Here is a 14,564-nt window from a genome sequence, read left to right on the forward strand (position 1 = left end):
TTGATACTATCCCATTAGTTGATCCTTGATTTTACTTTTTGTGCTTTAGGAATCCCATTGAGGAATTTATTTCCTAACCTGATGAGATGGAGATTTGGGCCTACTTTTTCTTCTATTAGTCACTGGGGATTCTCAGCTGAGTTCTACAAAACCTTCAAAGAAGAAACTATACCAATCCTCCTCAAAGTTTTCCATGAAACAGAAAAGGAAGGAACCCTTCCAAACTCATTCTATGAAGATAGAATCACCCTGATACCAAAACCAGACAAAGACACGTCAAGGAAAGAACACTTCAGACCAATATCCCTGATGAACATAGATGCAAAAATTCTCAATAAAATTCTGGCAAATCATATACAAAACATATTAAAAAGATAGTGCACCATGATCCAGTGGGGTTCATCCCAGGGAGGCAATTTTGGTTCAAAATATAGAAATCAATGAACATAGTTCATCACATCAATAGACTTGAAGACAATAATCACATAATTGTCACAATAGATGTAGAAAAGGCATTTGACAAAATACAGCATACACTCTTGTTCAAAAGGCTAGAAAAACTAAGGATAGTAGGAACATTCCTCATTATTGTAAAAGCTATGCTTGTTAAACCCTAGACCAACATCATTCTAAATGGAGAAAAATTGAAAGCATTCCCTCTAAAAACTGGCACAAATCAAGGATGCCCTCTTTCACCACTTTTATTCAACATAATCCTTTAAATTCTAGCTAGAGCAATTAGAAGATAGAAATTAAAAGGATATGAATTTGAAAATAAGAATTCAAATTATTCCTATTTGTTGATGACATGGTTCTCTACTTAGAAGACCCAAAAAACTCCACCATAAAACTTCTAGAATCCAAAAATAAATTTCAAAATATAGCAAAATATAAAATTAACACCCATAAATCAATTGTGCTCCTATATATCGGCGATGAATCAACTGAAAGAGAAATTAGGAAAACTATCTCATTCACATTAGTCTTGGAAACAAATAAAATATCTGGGAATCAATCTAACAAAAGAAGTGAAAGACCTCTACAATCAAAGCTACAGGACACTAAAGAAAGAAATTGAAGAAGACCTTAGTAGACGGAAAGATCTCCTACATACTTGGATAGGCATAATTAATATTGTCAAAATGGCCATACTACCAAAAGTGCTATGCATATATAATGCATTTTTTATTAAAATTCCAATGACATGCTTCATAGAAATAGAAAAAACAGTCATGAAATTCATTTGGAAAAATAAGGCCCAGAATAACAAAAGAAATCCTTAGCTGGAAAAGTGAAGTAGGAGGCATCACAATACTAGAACTTAAGTGAAGTCAGCCAATCCCCAAAAAGCAAATTCTGAATGTTTTCTCTGATATTAGGAGGATGATTCATAGTGGAGCTGGGAGGCAGAGCAAGGTGGATTAGACCAACTCTATATAGGGCAGAGGGCTGGGAGGGGGGAATGAGGGGGCAAGAGTGTAGAAAAGATGGTGGAATGAGATGAACATCATTACCGTAAGTACAGGTATGAAGACAGGAACCATATGACTCTACTTTGTGTACAACCAGAGATATAAAAAATTGTGTTCTATATATGTAATATGAACTGTAATGCATTCTGCTGTCATATATAACAAATTAGAATTTTTAAAAAACTAAAAAAAAAATGTTATACTACAGAGCTATAGTTTCTTTTTTCTTTTGGTACTCCAAATTGTACCCAGGGGTACTCTACCACTGAGCTACGTCCCTTACCCTTTTTTAGTATTTTATTTTGAGACAGGTCTTACTAAGTTGTCAAGGTTGGCCTCAAACTTTCAATCCTGCTGCCTCAGCCTCCTACATTATTAGGATTATACGTCCACATGTGCTACTGCATCTGGTTTGAAATTATTTTCTGTTAAAATACAGTTCTTTTTGCATATATATTGCCCTCTTTCTTAAGTGTAAGTAGAAGACTATTACAAATATCCAATTACCAGACATAAACTCTCAACAATGATTATTTATAAACTTGTAAGTTTTATAATAAAAAATTCTTTCAAGCCTGCAACTAAAACCAATTAAAATATGTATTACAAACTACTTAGGAGAAAATTTAAGAAGTATTGATACAGAGTTGATCATTGGGAAAAACATAACAAAGCAGAGTAGTAATATGGCCATTATGGAGAACATTATGTAGGCTATTCAAAGAACAACCATATGACCCAGCTATGTCAATACTGGGTATATATCCAAAGTAAAGGAAATAAGCATACAAAGTTACTTGAACTTCTATGTCTATTGTGGCAATATTTCACAATAGTCAAACTATGAAAAGAACCTACTGCTAATCAACTATGAATGAATATATAAAATTTGATATATATGTGTTGTGGTTTAAATATTAGGTGTCTTCCAAAACTCACATGTGTGACTCTGCAAGAAAACTTGGGTATGTGAGTCTTAACCTAATCAGTGCATTACTTCACTTGAATGGATTAACTGGGTGGTGACTCAGCCAGGTAGGCTGTGGCTAGAAGAGGTGGGTCACTGGGAGCAATCCTTTGGGTTATATATTTTGTTACTGGAGAATGGAGTTTTCTATCTCTGCTTCTTGGTGATCATGTCCTGGGTCATTTTGCTTTGATGTCCTGCATTACCTTGGGCTGTGAGGAATGGAATCAGCCATCTATGTACTGAGACCTCTGAAACCATGAGTCTGAAAGTGAAATTTTCTTCCTCTGATTGGTCTTCTTGGGTCTTTTGGTCAAAAGAAAAAAAACAAAACAGCTGACTATAAAAACAAAATATAAAATGGACTATTGTTTAGACACAAAAAAGGCACAATAGAATGTTATTCTTCCATAAAAGGAATGGATCCTGTCATTTGCAGGAAAACAAAAGGAATTTAAAGACATTACATTAAGCAAAGTAAGCTAGACACAAAGATAAAAATACCACATATTTTGTCTCATGAGGAATCTAAAAAAAATGATCTTAATGAAGTATAGTGAATTCTAGAGATTTGATAGAGGGAATATCTGATAACTAGTACCAAAGTACAATTACTTAAAAGCAATAAGTTCTGGTGTTTTACAGTGTAGTGGTGTGGCTATAACTCAGAGTAACTTATATATTATGTGGAAAACTAGAACACAGAAGTTCAAAGGCTCCTGTTATGGTACAAATATGATGTGTCCAACAAAAGCTCATGTGTGAGAAAATGCAAGAAAAAAAAAAACATTAACATAAATTAACATAAAAAACATTTACAAATGAAATGAATGGGTTATAAGAATCTTAACCTAATCAATACATTAATCCCCTGATAAGAATTAATTGAGTGGTAAATGTAGGCAGGTATGGTGAGGCTAGAGGAGATTTATCTTGAGTATGTGCCTTTGGGATACATATTTTGTTTTCTTATTGGGCAGAACTCTCTCTCTCTCTCTCTCTCTCTCTCTCTCTCTCTCTCTCCTTCCTGATCATCATGTCCTGAGCTGATTTCCTCCTCCACTTCTTTTCTCCATGTTGTACCTCCTCACCTGCGTTCAGAACAATGGAGTCAGCCATCTACAGACTAAGATCTCTGAAACCTGCATCCCCCAATAAACTTTTCTCCTCCAAAATTGATCTTGTTAGGTCTTTGGATCACAGTGGTGAAAACGCTGACTAAAAACAACTCCAAATAAAGAAATTAGGAAAATGCTAAATTACCCTGATTTGATCATTACATGTTATATAGATGTGCTGAAATATTACATTGTACTTTAAAAATGTTAATCAAAAAATAAAATCAATAAAATAAAATAGATAATATTTTAAAAAGCAATTTATCAAGAAAATTGTACTTGGGGGGTTTATATTATGTTCTTTTATTTGCATTATTTATACCATGTAACTGTGATGTTATAAAAATTTATGAAATATCTATATTTATATATCTCCAAAGTGACCAAGATGGGATCTAGCTGCACAGATTGATCATGTTTTCATCCTGCATTACATGTAGTCTGTCAATATTTAATTTTTCATTTAGCTATTCAAAACAAACTCAAATTACATGCCCCCACAGATCTTTTTATGGATTAACTCTAATTTGAATCAAACACCAAATTTTACAAAGAAGATCCTGAAGGAAAAAAGAAACAAATTTTACACACAAAAAAACACAATTGAAAATCTCCTCTGTCTCCTTATGGTATAAATTTTAAGCACAGTAGCTTTTGTTTAAAATCTCTTTCATTAATATAAGCCAAAGGAGAAATCTATGATAAATATTTCTTATAATTTCAGTATTGTGAACACATCTTGTAAATTTTTTCTCAAAAGGATTGTAAGAATAGACATATACTTTAAATAAAGTATAGCAACATGGAAGCTTAAATAGCCATAAAGGAAAACACAGTTTTGAATAAAGGGAGTTGCTGAAGAATTTTATGTTCTGCAGCATGAAAAGCTGTTAACATTTTACTTTTCCAATATATTGTAATATTTTATGTATTATTAGGATGTGTTTTGATGTGCATTCTTTCTTTCTCTTTTATGTGCTTTATTTCTCTCCAAATATTTACCCAGAGTAGTATAAAATATGATTATCTATTCCCTCTACCATTTCCTGTAAATACAAATCCTTTTTAAAAGAAAAATAAATATATTATCAAGTATCTAGTTTTGCAGACCCCAGCAGTTTTATTGAACAGAAAATGTTCATTAGTATGCACTGATATGAAGACTATCTTACTGACAATTCCCAGAGTGTTCCCTCTTTCATAAACAGATTGTTGATGGTTGATGCATAATCCATCTGAGCATTGCAATAAAAAGAAAATATCACAAAATGTGCACAGGGATTCCTAGTAATGTGTGCCAAAAGTTTCAATAGTCAGAAAGACAATATTCACACTTGCACAGATACAACTATATTCATTAGTTAGATTTAACTGATACCATTTACAAAAAAATTGACTCATGTTTTCTAATGAATAGATGTGCTTTAAAATAAGTTTTAAAGATTTCATTTTTCTTGAGATTCTTTATTTAATTAAAGAAAAAATACTTTAGTTAAATCTGAAATAGTACTATGGGTTTCAGAGTGTTTAGTTATTTTACCAGCGCTAAAACATCCAAACAAAATGTAAGGAAATTCTGTTAATCATGCATATGTTTTACTATTTGATGCCAATCATCCAGATGTTCTAAATGTGTAGATATTTTGGCATGACACAAAGTGAAAAGAAACCCTGAAATTCTTGACAATTAATTTATTTATGTATTCATTTCATAAACATTTATTTTGTACTTATTTTATAAAATGTCCTATGTTAGGTGTCATAAAGGACATATAGTTGTTCATGGATTCCCATCTGTCTTCAAAATCATTACTATTAGAAGGAATAAAATGTAACATGAAGACAGAATGGGTCTATGCATTAAGAGGTTACAATTTGTTATGAGCATGGCTGGATAAAAAAAAATACTTGTAAATTAATGAACAAGGTAGTTTTTGATGGGAAATTAGTAAAAGTGGGTAATAGTTCTTATAAAAATTTTCAGGAATACAATAGAAAATATGTAGGAAAAGGAATATATATACAAGAAAATACCAGTACATTCATGACTGATTTTAATCTGAGGGAATTAGTGAACACAGGGGGACCATTTAGAGGACCTTTGTAAATGTCTTTACTAAATCTCACCTAGAATGACAATATCTTAACAAGACAGGGATAAACATAAAAGAACTTTTATTGTTGATCAGAAAATTTGGCATGAAATCAGTAAAATATTAAATTTTTTTCTAATTAGTCACAGCCAGAGCACTTAAATTTTTTATAATAGAGTTTCTAAATACTGGGGTAAAACTCAGAATTCCTTCTGCCATAAGAGAATTCCTAGGGAGTCACCACTCTCTCACTCTCTTTGGAAATGCTGTGATTGGAGATGACTTAAGTACAAAATATTATGTATTATAACTTTTTAAATTTTCTCTTCATTCAGACTCAGTAATGGCTATTGCCATGAAATTAGAGTTACTCTATTATTCCCGTTTAAATATGTATTAGAATATGTCTCAGAACACCAACTTCTCAATATTTATCTAAACTTATTACTAGGAAGAGAAATACACAGCAACCTAAGTGACTCAAATGTATATTATATTTATTTTTTACATAAAGACATGTGTCACACGCTCTCATTTTCAGTGAGAACTCCTCTGATTTTAAGAAGTTAAAAACAGAGAGAAAGAGAGAGAGAGACAGATGAGCTAAAAGAAGGGAAGGAAGGAAGGAAGGAAGGAAGGAAGGAAGGAAGGAAGGAAGGAAGGAAGGAAGGAAGGAAGGAAAGAAGAAGGAAGGGGAGAAAATCCCATATTTGAAAGAAAGAAAAATAATATAATATAAAATGTACTGATTTTTCAAAATGACATGAAAGTTTGAAACTTTAGGCACTAAGTATCTCTGTGCTAATATTCACTTTACTTATCTATAAAAATTAAAATAGTGTTTTTTAAAGCACTCTACCACTGACCCACAACCCCAGCCCCCAAATAGTGATATTTTTAAAACATATTATGTGTATCAAATGAGACAATTGTTGAACGATATATTTCAGTGGCTGAGACACAGAACACATAGAAGCTATTATTAAAAACACTCATAAAGTATAGTTTTTAGGAGTTCTTTATAGGTGAATATGAGTAGGATGAGAGAAAAGACATAGTAAGGAAGAAGTGACTGCACAACTTATTTCTAGAAACCGGAAGGATATTTGTTAATAGAATTCAAAAAAATAACAGGAAATATTTCTGAAAGTTGACAATTCATCTAGTGTTTGATTTATTAATGTTTATTATTTAATGCACTGTAAGCCAAAATTTTGCTTACTCTTTAGATTTAGATACTTTCTCTAAATACCAACCATATGAAATATATATTATAATGCCCATACTGGAAATTATTAATAATATGATTTTACAATGAATGAACATGTTATTTTTATATATACAATTGGAAAATATTACTTCTGGTATTGAAAAGTCCTAATAGAAATAAAAAATAAAACAAAGACAAAATGTAGTTGTTTGAAATTGTATAAAATTGCTAGTGCTTATAGCAAATACATATTTGAGTCCTTAGTTTAACCAGATGTTAATTCATAGTGACAAACGAATTTGAAGTACATATTAACATTTCAGAAATATATAGTTCCTTTAAATAAGACCTTTAATTATGATAAAATAAAATTTGTACTCAGGGATGGTGTGTTGCATGCACTTGCCATTCCAGTGACTCAGGAGGCTGATGAAGGAGGATTGCAAATTCAAAAACCAGCCTCAGCAATTCAGCAAGGCTGTAAACAACACAGAAGACCCTGTCTCTAAATAAAATATAAGATAGGGCTGGGGATGTACCTCAGTGGTTAAGAGACCCTGAGTTCAATCCCTGGAACCAAAAAAAGAGAAAAATAAATAAATTAATAAATACATATAAAATAAAATTTGTAATTTTTCTAAATATGAAACTCATTTACTTATTTGTACTTCTTATGATAATCATGGATTTTTGTTCCTGGTGATCATAGAACTCTGAATTTTTTAATCTTCATCCTATAAAATTTTCAGTATACCTTCCTGCTGTCAGCAGACATAATGCCAAGAAGAAATCTGATTGTGATAGTGATTAATAATATGTTACTCTGCAGACTGTAAGTTTTATGATGAATTTCAGTTACAAATTTTCATTGCACTTTAATGATTGATTTACTGATGTTTATAAAACAAAAGGTCAATTCAATAGTTGAATATAGTTGTAGTTGTATTGAAAGTGAATGAACACTTGTTAAAAAAAAAGAAGGAAAGAATAAAGAAAATCTGACTGACAAGATCATAAAGTGGAACAGCTGAATATATGTCTAATTGCCCTATTTTCTTCCAGAGGCCATAAACTTTGTCTCATTTTTTAAATGCCAGAGTTGCAGTCAACCATATAAAAATATTCCTAATACACAGTATCAAACATAGGAAGTCAAAGCAGAATCGAAATGAATGAGTCTCTTCTCTAAACATTAGCTGCTTAAAAAGTTGGAGAAGAATGTGAATTCAAACATTCGCAAGGAATAAATACATTTTTTGCTGTTAAATAATTTAGAGCACTCTGATTTTAAGTATCTACATTTTGACAACATTCAAATTTCATTTTACTCATAATATAGGAAGAAAGAGAAGCTACTATTTGCAAAAACCTTAAAGTCAGTCTTTGTGTTTAGCATTTATTTATTCTTTCAACTTTCAGGTTTCTTTTGCTTAAGAATTTTTGCTTTAGTATATGAAGGAATAAGAAGCCTTTTACAGTGCTAATACATAACTCTAGTATTTCTCAAGTTAGTAAAGATATTAATTTTCATTGAATTTATAAGTTAATTTTTAAAAAAATATTTATTTTTTAGGTGTAGATGGACACAACACAATGCTTTATTTTTATGTGGTGCTGATGATCGAACCCGGGTCCCACTGTGCTAGGCGAGTGCTCTGCCGCTGAGCCACAATCCCAGCCCCAAGTTAGTTTATTGATATTTATAAAAGACTGCAATTTCAATTACTCAATAATTATAATTACACTTTTATCTCCAGTTTCAGTGTCAGATTAAGACAAGTTATCCAAAATGTGGAAATTTTAATGGGAAGGTTTTAAGTAGCATGTTCTCTCACAATAGTTAACAATTCAACTCAGGATCATTTAATTATTTAAGGCAATATATTGGTGTTTTACTTTGCAATTTACTATTTCTGAGTCCAGATTCTCTGAAGTTTGTTGTTAATTTACAAATTTCTGTCTAGTAAGAAAGAAAATGCCAAAGGTGATGTTTTATTGCCCTGTAGACAGTAATTTTGTTTCTAACTCATCCATAGTTTCAGAATCCACCCTTTTTTTTGCCTTATATAGTCCCTGTTCTTCAGTATCCATGTTTAGCTAGCTTTACTGTCTTAAAATTTCCACATAAAGTATAAATCTATTCTATATTTTAAGAAGAGTTGCATTTTTTTACTCTCTGAATATTATAAAATTTGAATATCCCTTATTTTGGAATGCTTTGGATGAGAAGTTTATTTTTAATTTCATGTTTTTTTTCTCTTTTCTTTCTTTTGTAGTACTTGGAATTGAATCCAAGGCCTTTCATATACTAGGTGAGCATTCTTTATTGAGCTGCATCCAAAGAATTTTTTTATTTGATTTTTGAAATAGAATCTTGCTAAGTTGCGCAGGCTAGTCTCAAGCTTTACCACCAGTTAGTACATCCAAGTGGATTAATGTATTGATTAGGTTAATGTTCTTATAATCCAATCATATTAACTGAAAATTCTTGATTTTTCAACACATGATCTTTTGGGAGACACCTCATATCTAAATCATAATAACATAAATCAAATAAAAATAAAAAAGCCTTTGATAAATAATACTAAAAACAGCTTAGTTTTCCTGTAACTGAAGATGTCAATATTAGAGAAATAATGACTAACATATTTATTTATGTGATAAGAAAATTTAATTTGTAGCTTGGGAGGCTGAGGCAGGAGGATTGCGAATTCAAAGCCAACCTCAGCAATTTAGCAAGGCCCTAAGCAACTCAGTGAGACTGTATCTCTAAATAAAATACAAAATAGGGCTGGATTCGACTTAGTGGTTGAGTGTCCCTGAGTTTAATTCCTGGTACCCTGCCTCCAAAAACAAAAACAAAAAAAAAAAAAAAGAAAGAAAAGAAAACTTAATTCTACTATATATGACATATATGTGTTTTTGGAAACATCAATATCTTTTATCCAAATACAGTACTTGAGGCGATCATAAAGCTACTGGCATACAAAAGTATCCCATACTTTCACACTTCAAAATTTCTTCCCCTTTAAAATATCAATCAATAAGAAAAATCAAACTTTATGATGATCCCTTTTTAAATATGTAATGCATATTTAACAGAAGCAATGATGCCCCCATAAGTACAATTACCCCAGTTATGTTAGAAGAAGAAACAATTGATTTAAATAGAAAACTGTCTGATTATGATTGCTAAATTGCCAGTCATATTTAATAATGGATGATATCAACAGGAAAACCTAAAATATACAATGATCAATTGTTCCCTTGAGATATTTTTAAATGCCTTGAAGCACCTAATTCTATGCCAAGAATAATGTAGTTTTTCACTAAGAAAAAATTCATTACACCACTTTTCACTTCATCCTATGTGCTCTTTTTAGTTTATTGTTTTGTATTATCACATAGTGCATTTAATTTGGGGGTCTATGAAATTACTACCACCATTATCACAATAAAGAAAAATTTCATCACATCCATAAACAGCCAGTTATTTTTTGCTTTATTGTTATATACTTTACCCATCCCTAATTCCTCTCAATTATTAATTTCTTTTCAATTATGATAGTTTTGTTTTCCAGATTCATATAATTGAATTACACGTAATCTTTAGAAAGTTTTATTTGTGTATATTTTTTTGGGGGGAATGCTGGGGATTGAACTTAGGGGCACTAAACCACTGAGTCACATCTCTAGCCCTATTTTGTATTTGGGTCTTCCTGAGTTGCTTAGTGCCTTGCTTTTGCTGAGACTGACTTTGAGCAGGCCTGTGCCACTGCACCCAGCTACATATAATCTTTTGAATTTAGCTTTTTTCTCTTACCCTAACACTTCATAAATTACCCAAGTTGTATATTATTAGTTTATTCCTTTCTATTGCTGTGTAGTATTCCATCATTCAGTTGTGTCATTGTTAGTTTTATCTATTTACCTCTTGAAGGTCATCTATATTTATTCAATTATGAACAAAACTATATATTCATTACTGTACATTACTTTGAGTAAACATATGTTTTCACTTATCTAAGTAAAACCAACTAAGAGATGCCTTTCTGAGTAATACAGTAAGAATCTTTTGACTGTGTAAAAGAACTATGTGGACTCTCTTGGTCTATCCAGACCCACCAAACAGCTGAGGAGGATGTGCTGACAGATTCAAAAGGAGACCTCTGGAGACCAGCTCCAAAGAACTCGATCTACTTTATTATTACATAGGCAAGCTCTTATGCATAATCCGTTACTGGGCAAAATCATCTGAGTGTCATATGATCCAATGAGCTAGGAACCTGGTTATGAATGGTGACCAATGACCTAATAGGTCAGTGGCAGAAAAACAGGATAAAAGGAACATGCTGAGCACACAAGGGAGGCCTGGTTACCATGGTAATAAGGCTGAGTGCAGTTAGTGTGCCAGCTGCAATATCCAGGTTCAGTGTGCTGCACCCTGGGAGTCCCCTGCATAGGCAACCTAGGCTGCTTTCCAACTCATTGGCCCAACAGAACTGTCAGCCCTTTTTATCCAAAGTAGTTGTGTAGTTTTGGTCCTCCAGTAATATATGAAAGTTTTAGCCATTTTCATAAGTTATAATGTTCAATATCTTTTTACACCTATTTGCCATCTATATGTCATCTCTTTTTAATTCGAGAGGTAAGGTGCTTACTGATTATTGAGCCCAGGGGCAATTAACTACTGAGTCACACCCACAGCCCTTTTTATTTTAGACAGAGTCTCACTATGTTGCTCTGGGCCTTGCTAACTTGCTGAGGCTGGCCTTGAACTTCCAATCCTCCTGCCTTAGCCTGTCTGAGTTGCTGAGATTACAAGCATGTCCACCTTGCCTGGTTATATACCATCTTTGGTGATGCTTTAAAGTGCCATTTGAAATATTTTGCAATTTAAAAAAAAAATTGATTTTTTTCTTTACAGTTTAGGTTTATGAATTTATTGTTTTCTGGATATAAGTCCTTTGTCAGATATATGGCTGCCAAAATATTCCTTCTAATCACTGACAGATAGACAGACAGACAGACACACACACACACACACCCACACACACACACACACACACACACACACACATATACATATATAGAGAGAGATATATAGAGATATATATAGATATATATAGAAATATTCCCCATTCTTTTAACTGTGTTTTTGGCAGAGAAAACTTTTTATGGTTTTAATTTTGATGAAGACCAGTTTAGTTTTATGGAACATGTTTTTATTGTCATGTCTAAAAGTTCTTTGCCTAACCTTAGGTCACAGAGTTTATTTCCCCTATTTTTTTCCTAAAAGACTTATTCTTTTATGTTTGCCTTTATATCTGTCAAAAATTCATATAGTTGTATTTATAACTCTCTATTTTTCATTGGTATTTATGTTTATCCCTTTGGGCAAATCTTGATTAATATTGCTTTATAGTGTGTCTAAATTGGGTGGAATCATGCTTCAACAGTATTATTTTTCAAAAATATTTTTATATCCTAGTTTCTTTACTTTTTATGCATTTTAGAATGTGCTTGTTGGTATCACAAAGTAATATTTATAGAGCATTGAAGGGAATTGCACTGAATCTAGGTCAATTTGAGGATACAATGTCTTTCCTATATTGAATCCTCAAATCTATGGTCAGAGATTTTTTTGTATGTTTTTCCATTTATTATGACTTTGATTTCTTTCATCACAATATTACAGTTTGGGGGATATAAAACTGCTATGTTCTGAATGTGTCCCACATTCTTCATGTGTTGGAACTTACTCACCCATACAAAAGTATTGGAAAATTAGGTCTTTTGAGAGGTGTTTTGGTTTGCCTTTGTGAATGGATTAATGATCTCATAAAAAGGCTTGATGAGGAAGTTGGGTTACATTTTTCTTTTCAACCTTCTGTGAGAATACAGCATTCCTCTCCCACAGAGAATGCAACCTGCATAGCCCCATTATGAAAGTAGACACTAGCTCCTCATTGTACAACAAACTTGCCAGTGCCTTGATCTTAGACGTTCCAACCTACCAAACTTTGGGAAATGAATATCTTGTGCTTATAAATTACTCAGTCTGTGGTATTTTGTTATAGTACCAGATTGAGAAATTGGAAATGATGTGTAGGATTGTTGCTATAACAATACCAAAAAAATTGGAAGTAATTTCAGAACTGAGTCATGAGTAGAACTTAGAACATTTTTTTAAGGAAATGCTGGGAAAAAACTAGTATCACCATGGATGCAGTATTAAGACAATTCTGGTGAAGGTACAGAAGAGAAATTCTGAGAAATTCCTAGAAATTCTCTTCTGAGACTAGATAAGTAGACATGAACAGAATGTTAGTAGAAATATGGACTCTAAAGGCCACTCTGAGTTTTTTATTTTTTATTTTTTTTGATCCAGGCTTTGAACCCAGGGGTACTTAACCAATAAGCCACATGCCAGATCCCTAGCCCTTGTTAAATTTTTTCTTTTTTTTTTTTTACTTAGTGAAAGGTTCTTCCCGAGTTGCTGAGGCTGACTTTGAACTCATGATCCTCCTGCCTCAGCTTCCTGAGCTGCTGGGATTACAGGCATGTGCCACCACATATAGCCTCAAATGAGGTCTTTAAAAAAAATAAAATTATATTTTGCAAACTGAGGGAAAGACCATCCTTGCTACAAAGTGGCAAAAAACTAGGTTGAACATTGTCCACGTCCTAGGAATTTGTGGAAGGCAGAATCTTAAGAGTGATGAACTAGAACATTTGGCAGAAGAAATCTCTAAGCAGCAAAGTGTTTGGAATACTTCATGGCTTTTCATAGGTGCAAACAGTAAAAAGTGAGAATAAATGATTTTAAGGTGCAATTCATAAGTAATGGGGAAACAGAAAGTAAAGACTTGAAAAATTCTCAGCATAGTCATGTGAAGAATTAAAAGCATGTTTAGGAGACAAAACACAAAACCAAGCATCTGACCAAGAGACCTTTTTTTCCTTTTGTTTTTTAAAACTCAGAATAATTTTTTTTTGGAAATCCCTTCTGCCCACTACTCCTATACCTTCATAGGCTCCAAGGGGATCTTTTGATAGGGAGATTAGAGTAGCTAGAAGGAAACCAGATGTTATTCATCAACACAATGGAAGAATTATCCTAAGGGCATTTCAGAGAAATTCAACATTGCCACACCAATCCAAGGCTCAGAGTGCTAAGGTCTTGAGGGAACGATTTAAAGATTTAAAGGGAGGTGTCTAAGTCATCCTTGGGATCCCAGGGCTTCCTTCCCAAAGTCACAACAGGTCTCTGTTCCCAACATTACAGCAGAAAATTTCTCCGAACATCTCAGCTATGACTCATGGGATCCTGAGTGTGGCTCAGACCATTGCTTTGCAGAGCACAAACAATTAGCTTTTGTGACATCATTGTGGTGCTAACAATTCAATAACAGAGTGCATAAGCTGTGGAGGCATGGCTACCTCCACCTGGAGTTCAAAGGATAACTCAGAGAGCCTCAGGGACCAGAACAAACTTATGAGAAGGGTGGGACAATTGCAGAGAGTTTCTACTGGGAAATACCCAGAAGAAATGTGGAATTTATCTGGGCCATTTCATACCCATTCCCTACCAGGTCAGTGATTAGAGGATATATGGTAGCATGGCTACTCTAGATTCTAGACTTGTAGAGACACCAGGATAAAACTTCAGCCCAAGAAAGGCAGAAACACATGAATCCAACC

General features: G+C 32.9%; 1 non-coding gene across 1 annotated transcript; it reads right to left on the minus strand.

Moving 5' to 3' along the window:
* Window positions 1-13,836: 13,836 nt before the first annotated feature.
* Window positions 13,837-13,899, minus strand: LOC143639585 (small nucleolar RNA SNORD75). Its single transcript, XR_013154732.1, has one exon. It is a non-coding gene; the product is annotated as a small nucleolar RNA SNORD75 (small nucleolar RNA).
* Between the last annotated feature and the right edge of the window lie 665 nt (window positions 13,900-14,564).

The sequence above is a fragment of the Callospermophilus lateralis genome, chromosome X (assembly GCF_048772815.1).
Source record: "Callospermophilus lateralis isolate mCalLat2 chromosome X, mCalLat2.hap1, whole genome shotgun sequence".
Classification (NCBI taxonomy): domain Eukaryota; kingdom Metazoa; phylum Chordata; class Mammalia; order Rodentia; family Sciuridae; genus Callospermophilus; species Callospermophilus lateralis.